At 43.1% G+C, this 26,092-nt stretch overlaps 1 protein-coding gene and 2 long non-coding RNA genes across 3 annotated transcripts in view; 1 reads left to right on the plus strand and 2 right to left on the minus strand.

Annotated features, from left to right (window-relative positions):
• LOC109875018 (oxysterol-binding protein-related protein 1-like) overlaps window positions 1-6,842 on the minus strand; it is a 48,397-nt gene extending 41,555 nt beyond the window's left edge. Inside the window, exons 1-2 of the mRNA XM_031810778.1 lie at window positions 6,725-6,842; window positions 5,620-6,608 (exon numbers count right to left, since the gene is read on the minus strand). The gene's annotated coding sequence lies outside the window, so the exon portion shown is untranslated. The remainder of the gene's footprint in view (window positions 1-5,619; window positions 6,609-6,724) is intronic.
• A 692-nt stretch (window positions 6,843-7,534) lies between these two features.
• On the minus strand, window positions 7,535-9,696 carry LOC116358649 (uncharacterized). The gene is made up of 6 exons (XR_004206421.1): window positions 9,582-9,696; window positions 9,375-9,429; window positions 8,987-9,093; window positions 8,574-8,708; window positions 8,146-8,260; window positions 7,535-7,715 (listed from the first exon to the last, which is right to left on the minus strand). It is a non-coding gene; the product is annotated as an uncharacterized LOC116358649 (long non-coding RNA).
• Window positions 9,697-9,724: 28 nt separating this feature from the next.
• On the plus strand, window positions 9,725-13,427 carry LOC116358648 (uncharacterized). Its single transcript, XR_004206420.1, has 2 exons — window positions 9,725-9,984; window positions 12,372-13,427. It is a non-coding gene; the product is annotated as an uncharacterized LOC116358648 (long non-coding RNA).
• The last annotated feature ends 12,665 nt before the right edge of the window (window positions 13,428-26,092 follow it).

The raw sequence follows: 26,092 nt of genomic DNA on the forward strand, positions 1-26,092 counted from the left end.
CGCCTCAGCACACACAGCGCTATTTTAAGCTCCGCTGAGGCTCTGTGGCTGTATTGTACTCTTTCGAAAGCCTCAGAGAATCACAGCTCCCAGTCTCGCCGCACGGGACCCTGAAGCTGCAAGCTTTAACTTTGTTTTCACGCTAGAGAGGAAAGAGATTCTGGGGCAAACGGGTCCTATTGAATACTAGATACACTACTGTACAGTGTTGACATCTAAATGGGGTTCTTTGGCACTAAGCGGTTTTGTCTCTTCACTACCCTCCCAATTGTGCATTTAACTAAACATATTTACATAATGGAGTAGAATTAACCAAACATGGAAACAACAACGAAAGGTCCTGGGGCCTGTTTAGTAGAGTGCAATGTTACTGAACATTCTAATCAAGTCATCTCTATTTATTATACAGTTGAAGTCGGAAGTTTACATACACCTTAGCCAAATACATTTAAACTCAGTTTCACAATTCCTGACATTTAATCCTAGTAAAAATTCCCTGTCTTAGGTCAGTTAGGATCACCACTTTATTTTAAGAATGTGAAATGTCAGAATAATAGTAGAGAGAATGATTTATTTCAGCTTTTATTTCTTTCATCACATTCCCAGTCGGTCAGATGTTTACATACACTCAATTAGTATTTGGTAGCATTGCCTTCAAAATGGTTGAACGTGGGTCAAACGTTTCGGGTAGCCTTCCACAAGCTTCCCACAATAAGTTGGGTGAATTTTGGCCCATTCCTCCTGACAGAGCTGATGTAACGGAGTCAGGTTTGTAGGCCTCCTTGCTCGCACACTTTTTCAGTTCTGCCCACAAATTTTCTATGGGATTGAGATCAGGGCTTTGTGATGTCCACTCCACTACCTTGACTTTGTTGTCCTTAAGCCATTTCGCCACAACTTTGGAAGTATGCTTGGGGTCATTGTCCAGTTGGAAGAACCATTTGCGACCAAGCTTTAACTTCCTGACTGATGTTTTGAGATGTTGCTTCAATATATCCACGTACATTTCCTGCCTCATAATGCCACCTTTTTTGTGAAGTGCACCAGTCCCTCCTGCAGCAAAGCAACCCCCAAAACATGACGCTGCCACCCCCGTGCTTCACGGTTGGGATGGTGTCCTTCGTCTTGCCACCGTCCACCTTTTCCTCCAAACATAATGATGGTCATTATGGCCAAACAGTTCTATTTTTGTTTCATCACTCCAGAGGACATTTCTCCAAAAAGTACAATCTTGGTCCGCATGTGCAGTTGCATAGTCTGGCTATTCTATGGTGTTTTTGGAGCAGTGGCTTCTTCCTTGTTGAGCGACCTTTCAGGTTATGTCGATATAGGACTTCTTTTACTGTGGATAAAGATACTTTTGTACCTGTTACCTCCAGCATCTTCAAGGTCCTTTGCTGTTGTTCTGGGATTGATTTGCACTTTTTGGACAAAAGTACGTTCATCTCTAGATGACAGAACGCGTCTCCTTCCTGAGCAGTATGATGGTTGCGTGGTCCCAGTGTTTATACTTGCGTACTATTGTTTGTACAGATGAACGTGGTACCTTAAGACATTTGGAAATTGCTCCCAAGGATGAACCAGACTTGTGGAGTTTTACATTTATTTTCTGAGGTCTTGGCTGATTTCTTTTGATTTTCCCATAATGTCAAGCAAAGAGGCACCTTTTAATTTGAAGGTAGGCCTTGAAATACATCCACAGGTACACCTCCAATTGACTCAAATGATGTCAATTAGCCTATCAGAAGCTTCTAAAGCCATGACATCATTTTCTGGAATTTTCCAAGCTGTTTAAAGGCACAGTCAACTTAGTGTATGTAAACCTTCTGACTCCCTGGAAATGTGATACAGTGAATTATAAGTGAAATAATCTGTCTGTAAACAATTGTTGGAAAAAATACTTGTGTCATGCAAAAAGTAGATGTCATAACCAAACTATAGTTTGTTAACAAGAAATTTGTGGAGTGGTTGAAAAACAACTTTTAATGACTCCAACCTAAGTGTATGTAAACTTTCGACTTCAACTGTATTTTCAACATATCTGAACATTTGACCTCCGAATACAGCCTGGTTCTACATGCTGTGATCACAGCGACGAAATTCAGACTGTAAAAGAAACATGACAGGAAGTGTTTAGGTTCATCTTCAGGTCCCATGCAGTGAGCTGGCCCGCTGAGAGAGGTCAGTGCGGAGAGCAGGGTGCAGACCTGGGCTCAGGTCACCATCTCCCCTGGTGAGAGATGAAAGACAGGGTGACTCATTGAGGAGACGAGGGGTTATGGCTGCCTGGCATCTGTCTGTGATGCTGTTCCCTGAGGGGTTGGAGGCGGCTGTCATTCTGTTTTGTGGACATACTGTACGTGAATGACTTTAAAAGTCTCACACAAAACCACTGATACTTGTTCCTACAGATTAAAAAAAAAATATATATATATATATATATATATATAACATGAAGCCAGTGTTTTTGTTGTGACTTAGGTGTGAGGCAGAGATCGGTGTCAAAGATGTTGCTGAGACAGTTGCACAGACGTGTGTGTGTGTGAGCATCAGACTCCACTTTAAGGAGTTTCTGCACCGCCTACATACAATACAGTCACTACGGTGATATCAAGTCTATGTTGGAAAACAAAGCAGGAAAAACAAAGACAAACGAGACATCCACAATTCAAAGACCAATCACACGCTCTCGCTCCCTGCCTGAGATAAATAATTTGGACTTATTTGATAATAGTCCAAATCTGGATATAATGAATGATCTGGGTCAGGGAATATTCACCCACTGGAGAGGGGAATGGAACTGCATCTAAACCACCAAATGACTCACATCATCTTCATATCACACATCTGTGAGAACTAAAAGCTGCCCATAACACAACAACAATCACAACAAACCCAATAACATGTGGCTCAATGTTAACTTTGGATCTTGATCATAATGTTTCCTTTGTCAGGAAAATCTTCTGGCCATACCATTTCAACATGACATGGGGTCAGGAGTTTTTCCTGATCAGTTAAGCAGTCCGGAACCCCCCCCCCCCCCTGGCTCCACCAGTATTGCATGACTGTGGCCCTGAGTTTTCCTTGGTCAGATATAGTCAGGAAACACTTAGGGCACTATTAATCACCCTCTGAGGGTCTCATTTCCAATTCAGACATGCATATAATACACACTTGTAGATGTGTGAAATAGGACAAATATAAGCTCCAATCAAATTATTATCATCATCAACAGGCAAAGAATGGCTATTTAGGCGGCAGCTGCAACAGTAGAAACAGTAGTAGTGAGAGCTGTGCCGTGGTAGGAACAGAGGGATGGAGATAAATGGATTAGTGTTAATACGGTCCATCTCTCCCTTCTGGACACTCTGCTAGGTGTCTTAATCCCATTAGTCTGATCTCACACCTCCAACTCAGAGATGGAGCCGACACACATCGTTGTGCTTGTTCAGATATCTCAGTGATCCGTTGTCCAAGCAACCAATCCCGTTTCGACTGTCTGGCCAGTGAGCCTCGTTTATGACACTCACTTTGCATCGCTTACTATGGATGGAATCTTCTAGAACGCTGCTAGATATTCTGAGCGCTATCAGACAGCACTAGCTCAGGACCAGCAAGCAGAAGGCAATGTATCCGACCACTGTGGGGTCATTTGAACGCCAGCTCAAAACGGTCATTTTTAAATCAGAAAAGGTGAGAAGGAAATAAACTTTTTCCAGACATACACTACATGGCCAAATGCTTGTCGAACAGCTCATTCCAAAATCATGGGCATTTATATGGAGTTGGTCCCCCCTTCGCTACTATACCACCGCCTCCACTCTTCTAGGATGGCTTTCCACTAGCTGTTGGAACATTGCTGCTATAACAGCCTCCACTCTTCTGGGATGGCTTTCCACTAGCTGTTGGAACATTGCTGCTATAACAGCCTCCACTCTTCTGGGATGGCTTTCCACTAGCTGTTGGAACATTGCTGCTATAACAGCCTCCACTCTTCTGGGATGGCTTTCCACTAGCTGTTGGAACATTGCTGCGGGTACTTGCTTCCATTCAGCCACAAGACAATTAGTGAGGTCGGGCACTGATGTTGGCCAATTAGACATGTATGCAGCCAGATTTCCTATTCATCCCAAAGGTGTTCGAGGGGGTTGAGATCAGGGCTCTGTGCAGGCCAGTCAAAGTCAACCACACTGATCTTGACAAACCATTTCTGTATGGACCTTGCTTTGTGCATGGGGGCATTGGCATGCTGAAACAGGAAAGGGCCTTCCCCAAACTTGGAAGCACAGAATAATCTAGAATGTTATTGTATGCTGTAGTGCTAAGATTTCCCTTCACTGGGACTAAGGGACTTAGCCCAAACCATAAAAAAACAGCAGAGACCATTATTCCTCATCCACCAAACTTTACAGTTGGCAATATGCATTGGGGCAGGTAGCGTTCCCCTGGCATCCGCCAAACCCAGATTCGTCCGTCGGACTGCCAGATGCTGACGCGTGATTCATCACGCTAGAGAGCATGTTTCCACTGCTCCAGAGTCCAATGGCAGAGTTTTACACCACTCCAGCCGACACTTGGCATTGCGCATGGTGATCTTAGGCTTGTGTGTGGCAGGTCTGCTATGGAAACCCATTTCATGAAGCTCTCAACGAATAGGTCTTGTGCTGACGTTGCTTCCAGAGGCAGTTTGGAACTCGGTAGCGAGTGTTGCAACCGAGGAGACGCACTATGCGCTTCAGCACTTGGCGGTCCAATCCTGTGAGGTTGTATGGCCTACAACTTCGCGGCTGAGCCATTTTTGCTCCTAGATGTTTCCACTTCACAATAACAGCACTTACAGTTGACCAGGGATGCTCTAGCAGGGCACTAATGTGAAACATGGACTTGTTGGAAAGGTGGCATGTAGTGTATGTTTCTTACCATGAAGCTGCTGAAATACTGGCTGATTATTGCAGTCATATCATCAGTGACTTACTACATTCAAACCAGGACTTCAGCCTTGCTCTTTCTGTATTGCAGAGGGACTCTATTGTCATACAACCTTCCCTCTGGAAATGTCATAGCACCAGATGTTGAAGTCCAAGTTCACTAAACACAGCAGCACTGTGAGCACAGCATGGCCTTACTGTATGTCAAATGTATTGCTAAATCCTCTACAAATTCACAACTCTTCATTTTTTAATCAAAACAAAGTTTCAGCTCTTCGTCAGGTACCTCTTATAATGCTCTAACAATATGACAGAGTACACTGCAATAAAACCCAATGTCATAAAATGCATATTACCAGATCAGAGTTGTAAATGCACTGAACACTATGCAAAACCCTCTTCATGCACACTCAATGGCACACTTCACCATCAGAGCAGTCAAGATGACTTGTTCTGAATTTAAAATGCCTGTTTTTAATGATCTATGTACATTTCAAAAGAGACCCTACCCTGGTCTAAATGGTTAAATAAAAGGTCAAATAAATACATTTAAGAAACACTCACTTGAACAACCTTCAAGTACTTAGCCTCAGAATGAAACAAGCACAGTTTATAAAGAGCAGCCTAACACAAATAGACCCATAGTAGTTCAGAAGACAATGAAAAACAAAGGGAGGATAATTGTCTGTACCTGAGTGGATAGAGGGTGCTGCTGTCACTTTTCCTCCTCCTGTCCTCGGGATGCTCTGCTGGGTGGTAGAATTGTGCCTGCCTCTGTGAACGTACGTACGTGCGTGCGAGTGTGAAAGCATGTGTCTCTGCTTGAGTGTTAATATGCACGTGCAACAGTTCCGTCTCCAAATGCCTAGCGTTTCCCTTAAGCAAGAGCGTGTGTGAGTGTGTGTGCCTGCACTGATCTGCAAGCAGAGTGCAGAGCTCAGCATAAAAGCGGATCTTGCTCGGCTGTGTCCTTGCTACAGGCTCGCTAGTGATTACCACTCTGTTCTACTGATGTCCCAAGGGCACGGCCGCGAGGACAGGTGCGCACACACACAAACAAACCCTCCCTTCTACACATACACAGCCATCAGCCCCTCAGTTTACTACCCCTCCCTTGTCACACAGCTACTGGCCAGTCACAGCAGGGGGAGGGGCTTCTATAACCCATTCACCATGAATGCATGAGCCAATAAGAATTCAGCCCACTTGTAAACAATTGTGTAAGCATCAATACGACTGAATGGGCCTGGGCTAGCTTAGCTTGTGTTCACACAAGCAGGGCTAACTGAAACCAACTGTCACTTTTCTGGAGTAGAATATTAAAAATAAGGTAACAATGGAACTCTGTGATTGGCTAGCCCTGAAAAAGTTGGAATCTGTGTTGGTTTGAGTTCCGGTCTGGGTGTGTGCGTGTAGACTAGTGGTTTCAACCTGTGGTCCGCTGTGCAGATGGTCTGCAAAATGTTTTAGTGTTTATTTATTTTAGATCAAGAGCTTTTGATAGTGATTTGGTGGTCTCCAGAACGGAAATATTTGGGATCCGCTGGTGTTGACTTCATCTGACCTGGAGGGAGTCTGTGAGGTCGCCAAGATCGATCTTCATCCCCCTCCTCATCTGTCTGCTCCTGGGTAGTGACAGCTGCTGTTGGCCACATGCTCCTCCAGGGCATCCAAGCATCTCTGTACACATGTACATACAAGCACAAATAAAAACACTCCACTAAACTAGGCCTATGTGTTGTAAACTATGAAGTACGTTGTCCCAAACCACATAATCGATACTAGGAGAACGTCACTTTTCTTATAGCCTCTGGATCCATCTTGGATGACACCTTAAAGTGATGGAGACCAAAGATCAAAGCACTGGCGGCTGAAGAGGCACTAGTCCCATGCTTTAACCTGGAGAGGAACATGAATGACATACAATCTAAATGAGTGACAGACATAAAAACAATAGACATTAAAAGATATGACAGTAGGTTTTTCTAATGTCAACATAATGTGACAGATATGCATTGCAAGAATGGAGGAGGGTAGGCATGTACATAACAGTGAAAGGTTAACTAACTGTCTGTTGTGCCGTCCACATCTTAATGTGTGGTAGAGCATGAAGAACACAGTGCCCTGGTGCCTACCTACTCTGCAGTGAGCTTTTATCAGAGCCTTAGAGCCTTGCCAGACGCCAACCACTGTATCCATTCTGGAAACAAACACACAAAGATATCCCTGCACTGCCTCAGGCTCTTCAGGGGAAAAGAGGAGCAGGTTGCTGTGTATCCAATAGGGAGGGAGGGATAGGGAAGTAAGGGTGGAAGTAGCTTAAAGACTCACTGTCTTGGATACCAGAATATAACTCCGTTTGAATGACCACCCAATAGGAATGCCATCCCAGAAAACTGGCACTCTAAGGGTCAAACGCAGCATCACTACATTACAATCAGTTTTCAAAAGTTTCAGAAACACTAAACATCAGTTCCCAAATATAGTAATTCTATAGTAGTTATAAAATAATTCCATTCTGTTCAAGATTGTACAGTATATTTCAAAATATATTAATATTTGCTTAGAATAAATACAAAAGACACACAAATACTTTCCATAGGCCTTCAAAGTTCGGCACAACACAAGTCGTATCCTCTAGGGGAAGAATTTTTTGTTTTGTTTCAGTAGATTCACAGAATCAGCAGCTTTTTGCTCCAATGTTCCTCTCGCATCTCACCTTGTCATGACTGCCCACCAGAATCTGCTTAATCTCCTCACTGCAGGCCAGGTCAAAAACGGTTTGGTCTGCAACAGAACATAGCCATTTATCAGTAATTTATCAATGACATCCTGCTAGCTGACAGGGAGGGAGGCAGTGAATAGAACACATATGCGTCCCAAATGGAACCTTATTCTAGTGCACTACTTTTTAACAGGGAGAATAGGGCTCTGGTAAAAGGCAGTGCACTATGTAGGGAATAGGGTGTCATTTGGGACTCAACCATAGACACCAACTAAGTAGATTTTGCTTTGTAAATGTTAGGCAAAATCTATATGACTGTTCTATACATTATGAAATGCAAGTGATTTGAAACTGCATCCAGGCTCTTCGTAAAGTAATATCCATGCAAACATGTAAGTCACAAGCCTATTTAATATTTATTAAAAAGGTATACCATAGTTATAAAAAATAATGTGTTTAATTTCTTCAGTGGACATATCAGTTGCTACATACTGCTCATTCTTGATGCTGGGGCTGGCTCCAGACTTAAGCATCTTTCTCACACACTGCTTCTGCCCCCTGTAGGCAGGTCTCTACAGTGGATGTCTGGAGGCTGCATCTTGCAGAGCTGAGAAAGGTAAGACATCAAAAGTGAATGAATGAATTAAGCACATGGTGTCTATACATTCACTTAACATGCATGACACATGTAAGTTAACTCTGCATGTAAGCAATTGATAAATGTGCAAACTAAATTTGTATAAAACCAAACAAGTTTTTGTAGCATCCTATCCTGAAGGACAAGGTTGACCTCTTCAATTGCAAAGTCAGTAACCAAGCTGATGACAATGTAAGATGAAATGTAACATGATATACAGTGTTAATCATCAAGAAGACCATTTGGGCAGTCAGCCGAAAGCCAGGCCTCTACTCTACTCCACCTTGAGGTGGAGAGGTTCAGTGGAGGGCCAGGGATGTTCAGATGCTGACCAGCTGAGACAGGCTGAAGATGTCTCCCTCTCTGTCCACCCCCAGAAGCTTCGCTTCCTTCCTCTTCTCCTCTCTGATCTCTGCAGCTGTGCACAATTGATATAGGGTTTGTAAACCAGGGTTGTGTTCAGTAGGGCAAACAGTAGTAAAATGTTATGCAACGGAAAGGAAAATATGTGTACTTATTGGACAAGTTCACGAAGTACCTCCCCATCTCATTCTGTTTAAAATCTCACTCCACCCACTGAAAATGTGTGTTCTTATTGGACAAGTTCAGAAAATACCATGCCATTTCAAACATTTTCATCTACTGAACACAACCTAGTGCAGGGACGAAGCGAGACCATCAAATCACACAACTTACCCTCGTGCATGGCGATGGTCTCATTATCCTCGTAGACAGATTTAGGGACCTGGGCTGTCCCGTAGATGATAGTGGCACAGGTATCGTAACAGAAAAATAACTACTTCCTGTAAAAGAAACAGGATTACATTCTCCATAGAAATGCAATACTAAGTAGCTGTGCATACCGCACACCTGAACACACATTATATTGTACACACGTGAAAGTACTGGAAAAAGCACATGAAATGATGAAATGTTTATTCCCAAGTTATTCTGCAACTTCACATCAGCACCATCCTAACACACATACACAAGGCTTAAACGTTCATTTGAATACAACTAAGTACTATATAAGTAAAATTATGTGTAATACATTAACAATTGATAAGTAAGTCTGTATTCTCACCTTGAGTAGCTCCTCCACAACATCTTTGTGTCCAAAGTAGCAGGCCAGATCCAACCTGACAACAACAAATTGCACAATAATTGATGTAGCCTATCTGACATTACAGACTGACACTTACTAAATCTGCAACAACGTTACAATTTGTGCTGTGACTTAATTAGCATACGTCATGAAAATAAATACACTTCTGGGTTCATATCGACTCACCTCACCTGGGCAAAGTGTTATTGTTAGATTCCATGCGCAACAGGTGATTAAAAAAACATTCATCAATCAGCTTTGATATCCGGGAAATTTGCCTATATTCCGGGGCTTGAAATCAATATTTGGTGGTTGCAACAGTCGCCCACAGAAAAGTCACGTTTTAGAGGAGTGTGTGGTCGGCTACGCTAGACTGTTTTGCTTCTAAACGTTCGTTATCAACTTAATTTCAATAGTGAGCAGGACATATATTCTAATTCTAACTTACATTCGTTTCGCAGTAAAGAACACCCACTATAGAAAAGGTTGCGTTGACAATTGACAGCGCATATCGTGAAATTGGATCTCAGCTGACAAGGACTGGAACTTGTGGACACACGTGATCAATTTAAAGCGTTTCATCGTCATTGTAAGAAACGTTTATTTCTCAAATTTGTTTTTAACAAAGATGATCTAAATGTCAAAATCACAGAGAATTAAGAAAAGCGATTTAATAGAACATGCTCTCACGCATTTGAGCAAGTGTTGTTCTCCAATAGTACGCTAGATGGAACTATTGCAATGAACCCCACCCTGTGTGGTTTCATTGTTCAGGCCATTAGGCTTTAGACAAAATGTACACTTCGTCAATGAAAGATCAACCCCAAGCTTCCTAGATTGTTTTAAGGTAAACAATTATTGGAAGTTATTATTTGTGTGAGGTCATTCTATCATTTTTACCTCCACACTAAAACACAAGCCTGCCTGGAAGGAAAAAAAAGTAAAGCAATGCCAACTCTTGCCCACTTTTTCTGGGGCCTCATTTATCAAAGGTGCCTACGCACATACAATTCTCTAAAGCTTGTGTGCACCAATAAGATTTCCCGAAAAGGTTGGCATTTACAAAGACCGAATAGGAAGCCAGACATGGCACTCCCCCATTTTGTGTTTTATAATATAATACCACAGAGTCATAATACCCATAAAACCTAGCCATCAAACAGGGAAATGGTTCCAATCGTTTTGCCACCATTCATTTTCCCCATAGAGTATATTAGAAACACTTAAAATTAGGTCTGTGTTGCATGTATGCTTACCTTGTCATGATGTTTTTATAACTGTGTAAATCTCTAGGACAATGGGACATTTGATCAATATATTCATCTGTATTTACACCCCCCACACACAAATTAAATGCTAATTAGCTGGTAATGTGGTTATCATAAGGACTTACAAATGCCATGACGAGCTGGACAAGCCTGCTGAGGTAAGACCCTCTGGATTAACTATCTGTTAGCTAAATGTACTAATGAATAAATTGGCAACATTTCTTTAAATGGACAATTCTGTGAACTGTATTGTGCAAGTTTTAAATTGACACAATAACTGATAGCAAAGGTGTCAGCTAGAGATGATGTGCAGGAGCTTTCAGGGATTTGTAGTTTTGCATGATGTCTACTTTGATGCTAATTAGAATTTTCGAATCTGAGAGTAAATACAGCCAAATATATTGATAAGTCGCCTTGTCCGATAGAGATTTACATGGTTATCAAAATGTCACGCCAGGGTAAGCCTACATGAAACACAGACATTAGCATAGAAATAGAGCACACAGAGCAGAGCTACCGCTTCTTATATTAGCTTTCAATGAGAATGACAGATCTATAACTCACATTTCTATGTGAATTTGGTCGGTTGCCCAAAAAGTTACATCGCCCACCAGGTGGTAGGTTTCCCACCAGGTGCCTTTTAGAGAGTTCTTCAATGAGTTTGACACCTTGATAAGCTAATTTCCTGATGATGGCTCACCGCTCTTCTTGGCAACTTCAACCTCCCGACATCTGCCTTTGATTAAATTCTTTCTCTTGCACTCTTTCCCTTGCCTGTTTGACCTCACCCTTTTCCAGTTCCCTCCCACACACAAGACCGGCAATACTCTTGACCCCATCTTTACTAGAGGCTGTTAGGCTATTAATCTCACTGCAACCCCCCTTCAGGTCTCTGATCACTACTTTTTATTTTCTGTCTCTCTCCTCTAACCCTACCCGCTCAGCACCCTATCCAGATGGCCATGCGCCATCCCAATCTTCTCTCTCTCTCTCTCTCTCACTACTCTTTCCTCTTCTATTCTATCATCTCTCCCTTCTGCTAAATCCTTCTCCATCCGGTCTCCTGATTCTGCCTCTTCGACCCTACTCTCTTCCCTTTCTGCTTCCATTGACTCGCACTGTCCCCTTTCCTCCCGGCTGCCTCGGCCCTCCCCTCCTGCTCTGTCACTGAGTGACTCATTGCGAGTTTACAGAACAGGACTGCAGGCAGCTGAGCAACAATTGAGTTCCAATTAAACTTCCGGAGGACCTAACATCCTTTGTCCCTCCTCTCGACCTTCTCTTCCTCTGTATCTGCTGCTAAAGCCACTTTCTTTCACTCAAGATTTGAAGCTTCTGCCTCTAATCCTAGGAAACTCTTTTCCACCTTCTCTTCCCCCCCTTAACCCCCCCCCCCCCTCCAAAGCTCACACTGTGAACCATCAGATCCTCCTCTCCACCCTCTCAGGGCTGGGTGTCTCAGGCTTTGTCTTGGATTGCATCCTACCTGGCAGGCCGCTCCTACCAGGGGACATGGAGAGGATCTGTGTCTGCACCCCTTACTCTCACTACTGGTGTCCCCCAGGACTCGGTTCTAGGCCCTTTAATCTTCTCTCTATACACTAAGTCACTAGGCTTGTTCATATCCTCACATGGTCTCTCCTATCATTGCTATGTGGATGGCACTCAACTATTTTTCTCTCCTCCCCCCCCCCTTTCTGACACCAAGGTGGTGACACACATCTCTGCGTACCTGGCAGATATCTCAGCTTGCATGTCTGCCCACCACCTCAAGCTCAACCTCGAAACAAGACGGCGCTGCTCTTCCTCCTGTGGAAGGCTTCCCACTCCAGGACCTCTCCATCACTGTGTCCCCCTCCCAGAACGCAAAGAACATTGGCGTGACCCTGGACAACACCCTGTGGTTCTCTGCAAACATCCATTCTCTGCAAACATCAAGGCAGTGACTCACTCCAGCATGTTCATGCTCTACAACATCCATAGAGTATGACCCTACCTCAAACAGGAAGTGGCACATGTCCTAATCCAGGCACTTGTCTTCTCTCATCTGGACTACTGTAACTTGCTGTTGGTTTGGCTCGCCGCTTGTGCCATCAAACCCCTGCAACTCATAAAGAATGCTACAGCCCACCTGGTGTTCAGTCTTCCCAACTTCTCCCACATCACCCCACTCCTCCGCACACTCAACTGGCTTCCAGTTGAAGCTCGCATCCACTACAAGACCATGGTACTTGAAGCAGCAATTGGAACTGCCCCTCCAAACCTTCAGGTTATGCTTCCTCCTGAAGCTAGGACAGCAGAGTCCCTCCCCATCTTCTGAAAACATCTGAAAACATCTGAAACCTAACTTGTTCAAGAGTATCTTGAATAATCCCAAAGATCCCCCTCTCACACCCCTTCCTCACCCCGATGCTGCAGCCCGGCCTCCTAGTGTTCAACCTTCCCAAGATCGTACACTTTAATGGCTTGCAGTCGAAGCTCGCATCCACTACAAGACCATGGTAATTGCCTATGGAGCAGCAAGAGGAACTGCCCCTCCCTACCTTCAGGCTATGCTCAAACCCTACACTCCAACCGTAGCACTCTCTTCTGTCACCTCTGGTCTTTCTGCCCTCCCACACCTACGGAAGGACAGCTCCCGCTCAGCCCAGTAAATTCTCTTCTCCATCCTGGCACGCCAATGTTGTAACCTGCTTCCTCCTGAAGCTAGGACAGCACTGCCCACATTCCGAAAACATCTGAAATAAATGTGATCAAAATGCCATTGCGCTTTCTTTTAGACTCTATCATGATCCGGTTCCAACATCTCAAAATCATACAACAAATTAGGGCGTTTTTGTTATGATAAAAGGTGAATGGAGGGCGTTTTCCAGCCGGGGATGTAGTGCTCGTCCACGAGAGCATAAATATAGTGTGGCTCTGATTTTATCAATGAAAATGTGTATATGTTGCGTGAAACAGTTTGATACATTTGTTTGGCAAGAAAATACTACAATCTCCACATGTATATCAGAATTTAGTAAGAAATGTATGCAAGGTTGATAAATGAGGACCCTGGAAGGCAGACAGACAGAGAGCAGTCTCGTTAGTAGTGATGCTGTGAGTCCCGGAAGCCCGTCTGCAGCCATTGAAACTAATGAGGGTCATTTTCCTGTCTGGCGCATGGGGCCACACACTCTCTCCTGGGGCTTTGAAAGTTGGGCACACTGCAGGGCATGGCACACCATTAAGGGCCGCTCCAAGGGGGTGACCAGAGGCCACTTAGGAAATGACGTGACAGGCAGTATTCAGGGAGGGAGGAAGGTAGAGAGCTTCTTTGCTTTTGACTGAATAATGGTGACCTATGTGGACATTTGCTTATACTCATTCTCCCTATGCAATCCTTTTCATTAGTTCATTTTTTTAGTTTATTTGAATTCTATGCCAGTTTTCCCCATTTAGAATCACTCCGGACAAATAAACTCAGTGTATTCTAGAAGTGTCATTAATAGACCATGATGATGGCTTTGAACTTGATTCTGAGAAAGAGAAGGTATCAAAAACACACCACTCCACCGCATGCATTAATTAAACCATATTCATGAAACCAGACCTGGTCAAAGAGAATGATGCTGAGTTTTTTTCCCTCTAATTAGATTTGCAATTATTGTAAGCTGTAATAGTTCTTCAACATCAGTCTGGACCGAGTGTGCTCTAGAACATAATCCTCCTTAAATGATAAGATAATGGAGCCAGAAAGAGGCCACCATTTCTTAAGGAACCAGCAGATAGAATCCTCTACAGGGACCTTTTAGGGAGAAAGATGGAGATGGATATTATTCTGAAATCCGCTAAATGTGTTTTAACAGTAGTTACTGTACCTCAGTCCTCATAGTTTTGTTTAAATTAAATATTCCAAAACGTGTCTATTATTATAGAGAGATACACAATGTATCGCACTGATTTAAAAACCAATATAATATACAAGTGAATGCTGTATATGTAAAGTTAAATTATATATTTAATTTAGGGACAGATTTAAATTTGTTGGGGGGGTCAAGAATAGTGGAGGGTTGGCAAACTTTTTTTCTTTGGGGAGGTCCCCCCCCCACACACACACACTTCTGCTCACATTTTCTCTATAAACAATGGCTTGACTTAGTTTTGATATTACCCTAATAATGTTTTGAAATGTTTGTGAAGGTTTGGTATGGTGTGGCTATTTTTGAGCTTTAGCTACTGCAGGCCTATGACATCAAATCAAATTTATTTATATAGCCCTTCGTACATCAGCTGATATCTCAAAGTGCTGTACAGAAACCCAGCCTAAAACCCCAAACAGCAAGCAATGCAGGTGTAGAAGCACGGTGGCTAGGAAAAACTCTCTAGAAAGGCCAATACCTAGGAAGAAACCTAGAGAGGAACCAGGCTATGTGGGGTGGCAAGTCCTCTTCTGGCAGTGCCGGGTGGAGATTATAACAGAACATGGCCAAGATGTTCAAATGTTCATAAATGACCAGCATGGTCGAATAATAATAAGGCAGAACAGTTGAAACTGGAGCAGCAGCACAGTCAGGTAGAAGTTGAAACTGGAGCAGCAGCATGGCCAGGTGGACTGGGGACAGCAAGGAGTCATCATGTCAGGTAGTCCTGGGGCATGGTCCTAGGGCTCAGGTCAGTTGAAACTGGAACAGCAGCATGGCCAGGTGGACTGGGGACAGCAAGGAGTCATCATGTTAGGTAGTCCTGGGGCATGGTCCTAGGGCTCAGGTCCTCCGAGAGAGAGAAAGAAAGAGAGAAGGAGAGAATTAGAGAATGCACACTTAGATTCACACAGGACACCGAATAGGACAGGAGAAGTACTCCAGATATAACAAACTGACCCCAGCCCCCCGACACAAACTACTGCAGCATAAATACTGGAGGCTGAGACAGGAGGGGTCAGGAGACACTGTGGCCCCATCCGAGGACACCCCCGGACAGGGCCAAACAGGAAGGATATAACCCCACCCACTTTGCCAAAGCACAGCCCCCACACCACTAGAGGGATATCTTCAACCACCAACTTACCATCCTGAGACTGAGTATAGCCCACAAAGATCTCCGCCACGGCACAACCCAAGGGGGGGGCGCCAACCCAGACAGGATGACCACAACAGTGAATCAACCCACTCAGGTGACGCACCCCCTCCAGGGACGGCATGAGAGAGCCCCAGCAAGCCAGTGACTCAGCCCCTGTAATAGGGTTAGAGGCAGAGAATCCCAGTGGAAAGAGGGGAACCGGCCAGGCAGAGACAGCAAGGGCGGTTCGTTGCTCCAGAGCCTTTCCGTTCACCTTCCCACCCCTGGGCCAGACTACACTCAATCATATGACCCACTGAAGAGATGAGTCTTCAGTAAAGACTTAAAGGTTGAGACCGAGTTTGCGTCTCTGACATGGGTAGGCAGACCGTTCCATAAAAATGGAGCTCTATAGGAGAAAGCCCTGCCTCCAGCTGTTTGCTTAGAAATTCTAGGGACAATTAGGAGGCCTGCGTCTTGTGACCGTAGCGTACATGTAGGTATGTACGGCAGGACCAAATCAGAGAGATAGGTAGGAGCAAGCCCATGTAATGCTTTGTAGGTTAGCAGTAAAACCTTGAAATCAGCCCTTGCTTTGACAGGAAGCCAGTGTAGAGAGGCTAGCACTGGAGTAATATGATCAAATTTTTTGGTTCTAGTCAGGATTCTAGCAGCCGTATTTAGCACTAACTGAAGTTTATTTAGTGCTTTATCCGGGTAGCCGGAAAATAGAGCATTGCAGTAGTCTAACCTAGAAGTGACAAAAGCATGGATTAATTTTTCTGCATCATTTTTGGACAGAAAGTTTCTGATTTTTGCAATGTTACGTAGATGGACAAAAGCTGTCCTCGAAATGGTCTTGATATGTTCTTCAAAAGAGAGATCAGGGTCCAGAATAACGCCGAGGTCCTTCACAGTTTTATTTGAGACGACTGTACAACCATTAAGATTAATTGTCAGATTCAACAGAAGATCTCTTTGTTTCTTGGGACCTAGAACAAGCATCTCTGTTTTGTCCGAGTTTAATAGTAGAAAGTTTGCAGCCATCCACTTCCTTATGTCTGAAACACATGCTTCTAGCGAGGGCAATTTTGGGGCTTCACCATGTTTCATTGAAATGTACAGCTGTGTGTCATCCGCATAGCAGTGAAAGTTTACATTATGTTTTCGAATAACATCCCCAAGAGGTAAAATATATAGTGAAAACAATAGTGGTCCTAAAACGGAACCTTGAGGAACACCAAAATTTACAGTTGATTTGTCAGAGGACAAACCATTCACAGAGACAAACTGATATCTTTCCGACAGATAAGATCTAAACCAGGCCAGAACATGTCCGTGTAGACCAATTTGGGTTTCCAATCTCTCCAAAAGAATGTGGTGATCGATGGTATCAAAAGCAGCACTAAGGTCTAGGAGCACGAGGACAGATGCAGAGCCTCGGTCCGATGCCATTAAAATGTCATTTTCCCCCTTCACAAGTGTCGTCTCAGTGCTATGATGGGGTCTAAAACCAGACTGAAGCATTTCGTATACATTGTTTGTCTTCAGGAAGGCAGTGAGTTGCTGCGCAACAGCCTTCTCTAACATTTTTGAGAGGAATGGAAGATTCGATATAGGCCGATAGTTTTTTATATTTTCTGGGTCAAGGTTTGGCTTTTTCAAGAGAGGCTTTATTACTGCCACTTTTAGTGAGTTTGGTACACATCCAGTGGATCGAGAGCCGTTTATTATGTTCAACATAGGAGGGCCAAGCACAGGAAGCAGCTCTTTCAGTAGTTTAGTTGAAATAGGGTCCAGTATGCAGCTTGAAGGTTTAGAGGCCATGATTATTTTCATCATTGTGTCAAGAGATATAGTACTAAAACACTTGAGCGTCTCTCTTGATCCTAGGTCCTGGCAGAGTTGTGCAGACTCAGGACAACTGAGGTTTGGAGGAATACGCAGGTTTAAAGAGGAGTCCGTAATTTGCTTTCTAATAATCATAATCTTTTCCTCAAAGAAGTTCATGAATTTATCACTGCTAAAGTGAAAGTCATCCTCTCTTGGGGAATGCTGCTTTTTAGTTAGCTTTGCGACAGTATTAAAAAGGAATTTCGGATTGTTCTTATTTTCCTCAATTAAGTTAGAAAAATAGGATGATCGAGCAGCAGTAAGGGCTCTACGGTACTGCACGGTACCGTCCTTCCATGACATGAAGGCAGTGCGCCCCGGGGCTCCAACTTACTCTGACAGGCGAACTTGAGGTGAGGAAGTGAGTTTCAGGTCTACCACAGTTACTCCTATAATCTAACAAAATAATGCTCGTCTTTATAAAGAATATTCTGATTGAAAGCTAACGAATTAGCCTCCTTCTGTACATCCTATATCTGTATAGTAGATGCAGTAGCCGTATAACATAAAGAACTACATATTGGTGTCATAGCATGCCACCGGCATATCTCTCTGGGGTTAGGCCTATGTTACTCTTCCTTTATTTGTGTGTATATGAATATATATATATATTTACACACACACACCTTTCTCAGCAAAAAAAGAAACGTCCCTTTTTCAGGACCCTGTCTTTTAAAGATAATTTGTAAAAAGCCAAGTAACTTCACACATATTCATTGTAAAGGGTTTCCTATGCTTGTTCAATGAACCATAAACAATTAATGAACATGCACCTGTGGAATGGTCGTTAAGACACTAACAGCTTACAGACGGTAGGCAATTAAGGTCACAGTTATGAAAACTTAGGACACTAACGAGACCTTCAAAGAAACCACTACTAAAAGGACACTAATAAGAAGAGACTTGCTTGGGACAAGAAACACGAGCAATGGACATTACACCGGTGGAAATTTGTCCAAATTTGAGATCTCTTTTTGAGACGCAGAGTAGGTGAACAGATGATCTCTGCATGTGTGCTTCCCACCGTGAAGCATGGAGGTGTGATGGTGTGGGGTGCTTTGCTGGTGACACTGTCAGTGATTTATTTAGAATTCAAGGCACACTTAACCAGCATGGCTACCACAGCATTCTGCAGCGATACGACGTCCCATCTGGTTTGGGCTTAGTGGGACTATCATTTGTTTTTCAACAGGACATTGACCCTAAACACACCTCCAGACTGTGTAAAGGGCTATTTGACCAAGAAGAAGAGTGATGGGAGTGCTGCATCAGATGACCTGGCTTCCACAATCACCCAACCTCAACCCAATTGAGATGGCTTGAGATGAGTCAGACAGCAGAGTGAAGGAAAAGCACTCAGCATACAGTTGAAGTCGGAAGTTGACATACACTTAGGTTGGAGTCATTAAAAGTCATTTTTCAACCACTCCACAAATTTCTTGTTAACAAACTAGTTTTGACAAGTCGGTTAGGACATCTACTTTGCATGACACAAGTAATTTTTCCAACAATTGTTTACGGACAGATTATTTCACTTGTAATTCACTGTATCACAATTCCAGTGGATCAGAAGTGTACATACACTAAGTTGACTGTGCCTTTAAACAGCTTGGAAAATTCCAGAAAATGATGTCATGGCTTTAGAAGCTTCTGATAGGCTACCTACCTTCAAATTCAGTGCCTCTTGTCTTGACATCATGGGAAAGTCAAAAGAAATCAGCCAAGACCGCAGAAAAAAAATGATAGACCTCCACAAGTCTGGTTCATCCTTGGGAGCAATTTCCAAATGCCTGAAGGTACCACGTTCATCTGTACAAACAATAGTATGCAAGAATAAACACCATGGGATCACGCAACCGTCATTCCGCTCAGGAAGGAGACGCGTTCTCTCCTAGAGATGAACGTACTTTGATGCGAAAAGTGCAAATCAATCCCAGAACAACAGCAAAGGACCTTGTGAAGATGCTGGAGGATACCGGTACAAAAGTATCTATATCCACAGTAAAATGCATCCTATTTCGACATACCCTGAAAGGCCGCTCAGCAAGGAAGAAGTCATTGCTCCAAAACCACCATAGAAAAGCCAGACTACGGTTTGCAACTGCACATGGGGACAAAGATCATACTTTTTGGAGAAATGTCTTCTTGTCTGATGAAACAAAAGTGGAACTGTTTGGCCATAATGACCATCGTTATGTTTAGAGGAAAAGGGGGAGGCTTGCAAGCCGAAGAACACCATCCCAACCATGAAGCATGGAGGTGGCAGCATCATGTTGTGGGTGTGTTTTGCTGCAGGAGGGACTGGTGCACTTCACAAAATAGATGGCGTCATGAGCCAGGAAAATTATGTGGATATATTGAAGCAACATCTCAAAACATCAGTCAGGAATTTAAAGCTTGGTCGCAAATGGGTCTTCCAAATGGACAATGACCCCAAGCATACTTCCAAAGTTGTGGCAAAATGGCTTAAGGACAACAAAGTCAAGGTAGTGGAGTGGCCATCACAAAGCCGTGACCTCAATCCCATAGAAAATTGGTGGGTAGAACTAAAAAAGTGTGTGCGAGCACGGAGGCCTATAAACATGACTTAGTTACACCAGCTCTGTCAGGAGGATTGGACCAACATTCACCCAACTTATTGTGGGGAGCTTGTGGAAGGCAACCTGAAACATTTGACCCAGTTAGGATCACCACTTTATTTCAAGAATGTGAAATGTCAGAATTATAGTAGAGAGAATGATTTATTTCAGCTTTTATTTCTTTCATCACATTCCCAGTGGGTCAGAAGTATACATACACTCAATTTAAAGGCAATGCTACCAAATACTAATTGAGTGTATGTAAACTTCTGACCCACTGGGAATGTGATGAAAGAAATAAAAGCTGAAATAAATCATTCTCTCTACTATAATTCTGACATTTCACATTCTTGAAATAAAGTGGTGATCCTAACTGACCTAAAACAGGGAATGTTTACTAGGATTAAATGTCAGGAATTGTGAAAAACTGAGTTTAAATGTATTTGGCAAAGGTGTATGTAAACTTCTGACTTCAACTGTATGTGGGAACTCCTTCAAAACTGTTGGAAAAGCATTCCTCATGAAGCTGGTTGAGAGAATGCCAGTGTATAAAGCTGTCATCAAGGTAAAGGGTGGTTACTTTGAAGAATCTCAAATATAAAATATTTTTCAATTTAAGACTTTTTGTTTACTGCATGATTCCATATGTATTGTTTAATGTAAAAAATAGTAACAATAAAGAAAAACGCTTGAATGAGTTGGTGTGTTCAAACTTTTGACTAGTACTGTCTATCCCTGATCTGTTTCACAAGTCTCTGTGCTTGTCTCCACCCCCCTCCAGGTGTCGCCCATATTTCCCTTTATCCCGAGTGTATTTATACCTGTGTTCTCTGTTTGTCTGTTGCCAGTTTGTTTTGCTTCGTCAAGCCTACCAGCGTACCAGTTTTCCTAAAGGAAACTCTGAAATGGCATATTGTTTTTATGAAAATTTAGAATATTTGCAGGAAAATCTGTCGCTAATTGGATGGAAACCTAGCTATAGACACACTAAAGACACTGGCAAGTGCGCTGGTCCAGTGTCACTTTGATTATGCCTGCACATCATGGTTTACCAGCAGCCCCAAACATCTAAAGAATAAGCTACCTGCCAAACAAGCTTGTAAGAATTGGACTTAAACTCCCCCCTCATATTCATCTGGAGGTCATACTCATCTGGAGGTTGGGCATTTTTTGGTCTTTATCTCTGTAATATGTCTATGTAATTGTATATTTATGTACAAAATAGGGACCACAATGGGAATAAGTCCCCGACTTTGTCACTTTAAAAAAATATTTGTGTTCCCAAGGCAACTAGTTCAAAGCCTAGGGTTGTGAAATGTCTGTACTAATAAGCAGGACACTCAAACATCTAAGGAAAGATACAGCCATGGGCAAGATGTGCAAACAACTACTGTATACCATTTTGCCAAACTACTGTTACTGCTATACTGTTATAGAGTAGAAAAAATCTTCTACACAGTTGCTTAATGTATTTTGATTATTCAAAAAAATGCACCTTCCTCTTGTTTAATTTCTATTGTTTACTTCCTGATGTGATCGACAAGACCTGTAAAACCTCATATAGCAGACAAACAGACCATATGGATGTGGTGGGGTGACAAACCCATACAGAGAGTGATGGAAAGACAGACACACACACACACACACACACACACACACACACACACACCTGACTCAGTGTGAACACATTACTGGGACCTGGCTTGATCACAGCGTGCTGCATACCCACTGGGCACAGATGTCAGTTCAATGTCTAGTTTGGATGTTCCTTTGGTTGAGTTGTCAACTACGTGAATTCAAAGTCATCAAAATATTACACCATGTCATTGGAATTAGATTAAAAGCTGGATGAAAAAATACAAAATTCCATTACGTTGATTCCTTTTTTAAATTCAATCAGTTTTCCACATTGACTTGAAATCTCATAAAAAAATTTAGGTTAAAATTATGTGGAAAAAAAGTTGATTCAAACAGTTTTTGCCCAGTGGGTAGACACGTGTTTCTCCTTACTGCTGGATGTGCAAAACATCAGGTCTGAATTGGAATAACAAAGTTACGCTTTTGCTGTTGTACCAGAGGTTTTGAAGGTCACATTGTTGTCTGGGAAACAGATTTTTTTTTGCAGGAAGCTAAGTCCGGGAGTTTGTTTTTCTGTAGACTGCTGTATGTGGAGAGGTTGACAAACATTAAATGTAAGCAGTAAGGTGACCATGAGCTGTCGAAGAAAAGTAACAATGCCCTTATGTACATGGAGTCAAGTGTTGCCATAGAAAATCACAATGCATGCAGGTCACCTTCATATGACCTGCCAGAGGCCATTTAGTTTTGTTCATTGATCACATGACACCATTCATTCCTATGTGAAGACTCAATAGCGCTTTGAAGCCAAATTAATTTGATTAAGATGGCATGTTATTTTTGATGTATGGTTGGGTGTGTTTGGCAGTACAGTATGTTTCACTTGGCTTGAGTCAGGCAGTCGCCTCGTCACTTGTACCAATGGATTTTGATGGCACGTTTAAGCCAATGCAAATGGTTCTCAATCTAAGCAATTAAGGTTATTGAGTGAGCAGTTGTGAAGTGCAACATCATCTGCCAAGTGAGTACTCCTTGAAGTGACATTGCAAGCTAGTTCTGTTCTGCCCCCTCTCATTGAGTAGCTCAAGTTGAAGGCCGACTGGGGTACTCCAGGCTGCCATGAGCAACTAAATGTTTTTTTTGTATTTCACCTTTATTTAACCAGGTAGGCCAGTTGAGAACAAGTTCCTCGTGATCCTTCTAACTTCTTCTGCATAGCCGCGGGAAGTAGAGGTGCTCAGGGTGCTGCAGCACCCCCTGAAGAATCAACAAATATATATATATATATATATACATATACTGTATTAAAAATTAAATACAAATTCTCACAAAAGTAGCGCACTGGGCCTTTACTAGTCTTGTATTAGTGGACCAATATAGCCCTCTGTAGCTTGGACAAATGTTTTTATTCAGCACCGCCCGAACAATAGGCTAGAGAAATCATATCCTCAACTAACTCTTGATCAGTTACTTTTGGTTTGTGATTTTTATTTTTGTCTCAAAGAGTGTTGTCAGTCTTTAAGGGTGTGCTGCTACACTGCTATGGGATTAGCCAGCAGGCAACACTGGTATTCAGCCCTAACTAAATAAAACATTTAACTGCTCAAAGTGTAGTCATGTGGCATGCCCTTTGGCATCTAAATTAGCTCTAACCTACCTGCAGGGAAATACCAACACTGTGCCCTCAGTAGGCGGTCCTGGATCCTGGGCTGGCTGGAGGGTTGTGGTGATTGCAGCTACTCACTGGGTAAGTTATTTACCAATTGATGGAAATGTAGAGAGGCCAAATGCATGTCTATTTAATTCATGTGCTGTAGCCTATGTCTAATGGGTTTTGCAAGGGTTTATGCTCAAAGGAAGCAAAAGCTGTATAATCAGTAAACATGGACTGATGAATTCAAGGCGATTCAAGGCCATGGTCCTCATCATAAATACATTGCCTGCATGTGTGAATTGTCATGATTCATTGTGTGTGCTGTATAACAGAGTCTAATAGGCTTACACTACAGAAATAATGTGGAACTACATTATCTGTCTGCTCTAAATCTGACAATTACACATTATCATGTGTGGAAGACTGTCCCCATTTATTTATCCATGTCTGAGCAAAAAGGGTCCAAATTGTTGATTTGTTGATGGCTGGAAATTATTGATTGATTTTGTGTTCTGGAACAGAAGGATCATCTGTATAATTTCCTGATTGTGGAAGTGACTATTTGGGCACAAATTGGTTAGAATCATCATTGTTCAAATGTGATGTGTCAACATATTGTGACATGGAATCTTTGTGGAAAATACATTGGATTTGATAAAAGTAATAAACTGTTTTGTTTTGAGTGTGTAAATTCAACCACTGGATTGTGTGATTATTGTAACCCATTTCAACATAGATAAACATTTGTATAAAAAATATGTTGAATTAGTATCTTTGAAATAACATCAGGGGCCATGTATCGTGAGATTTTGAGTGAAAACCTCCTTCCATCAGCAAGGGCATTGAAGATGAAATGTGGCCGGTTCTTTCAGCATGACAATGATCCCAAACACACCGCCCGGGCAACGAAGGAGTGGCTTTGTAAGAAGCATTTCAAGGTCCTGGAGTGGCCTAGCCAGTCTCCAGATCTCAACCCCATAGAAAATCTTTGGAGGGAGTTGAAAGTCCCTGTTGCCCAGCAACAGCCCCAAAACATCACTGCTCTAGCGGTGATCTGCATGGAGGAATGGGCCAAAATACCAGCAACAGTGTGTGAAAACCTTGTGAAGACTTACAGAAAACGTTTGACCTCTGTCATTGCCAACAAAGGGTATATAACAAAGTATTGAGATAAACTTTTGTTATTGACCAAATACTTATTTTCCACCATAATTTGCAAATAAATTCATTAAAAATCCTACAATGTGATTTTTGATATTTTTTTCTCATTTTGTCTGTCATAGTTGAAGTGTACCTATGATGAAATTTACAGGCCTCTCTTATCTTTTTAAGTGGGAGAACTTGCACCCCAAAAAATATTTTGATTTGTTGTCACGTTCGTCGTATACATTATGAGCGGACCAAGGTGCAGCGTGAGTAGAGTTCCACATATTTATGGAGGCTCCGGGCAGTGGACCGTCGCTGGAGGCTCCGGACCGTGAACCGTCATGGAGGTTCCGGGCTGTAGACCGTCGCTGGTGACTCCGGACTGTGTACACGCACTGGTGGACGAGTGCGGGGAGCCGGCACAGGACGTCCAGGGCTAGGGAGGCGCACTGGAGGCCTGGTGCGTGGAGCTGGCACAGGTGGCACTAGACTGATGACACGCTCTGCAGGGCGAGTGCTTGGAGCCGGCACAGGTGGCACTGGACTGATGACGCTCTTCAGGGCGAGTGTGGGGAGCCGGCACAGGACGTACCGGGCTGGGGAGGTGCACTGGAGGCCTGGTGCGTGGAACAGGCACAGGTGGCACCAGACTGATGACACACTCTTCAGGGCGAATTCGGGGAACCGGCACAGGATGTACTGGGCTGGGGAGGCGCACTGGAGGCATGGTGCGTTGAGCCGGCACAGGTGGCACCGGACAGATAACACGCTCTTCAGGGCGAGTGAGGGGAGCAGGCACAGGACGTACCGGGCTGGGGAGGCGCACTGAAAGCCTGGTGCGTGGAGCCGGCGCAGGTGGCACCAGACTGATAACACGCTCATCAGGGCGAGTGCGGGGAGCCGGCACAGGATGTACTGGGCTTGGGAGGCGCACTGGAGGCCTGGTGCGTGGAGCCGGCACAGGTGGCACAGGACTGATAACACGCTCATCAGGGCGAGTGTGGTGAATGCGCTGCAGAATACACCTAACCAACATCTCTCCCAAGGGCTCTCTATGGTCAGAGTGTGACATTTGTTTAACACTTCTTTTGGTTACTACATGATTCCATATGTGTTATTTCATTGTTTTGATGTATTCACTATTATTCTACAATGTCGAAAATAGTAAATAAAATAAAAAAGAAAACTTGAATGAGTCGGTGGTAAAGAACTTTTGTCCCGTAGTGTAAATGAAATGTTTTCTTACAGAAACATATAATGATGCAAGGAGTAAGTAGCCTATGGCTGTGGTCCATTCTGATTTTCAGACAGAGCATACATTAAAAGAAAAGAAAGGTATAACTACCAATTGTCAAATATAATTTGGAGTTCCTTCCTCCTTCTTAAAACAACATTATGGCTTAAATATCTCTCTGCATTAGTTGCTAGATATGTTTGCCAACTGCCTGACTACAATTTCTTATGAGTGTAATAAGCCTCATGTGTTTTCAACATCAGAGGCACTAATATGCAAATAACCAGTGAGGATGAAAGTTAGCC

Source organism: Oncorhynchus kisutch, linkage group LG30 (assembly GCF_002021735.2).
Source record: "Oncorhynchus kisutch isolate 150728-3 linkage group LG30, Okis_V2, whole genome shotgun sequence".
Classification (NCBI taxonomy): domain Eukaryota; kingdom Metazoa; phylum Chordata; class Actinopteri; order Salmoniformes; family Salmonidae; genus Oncorhynchus; species Oncorhynchus kisutch.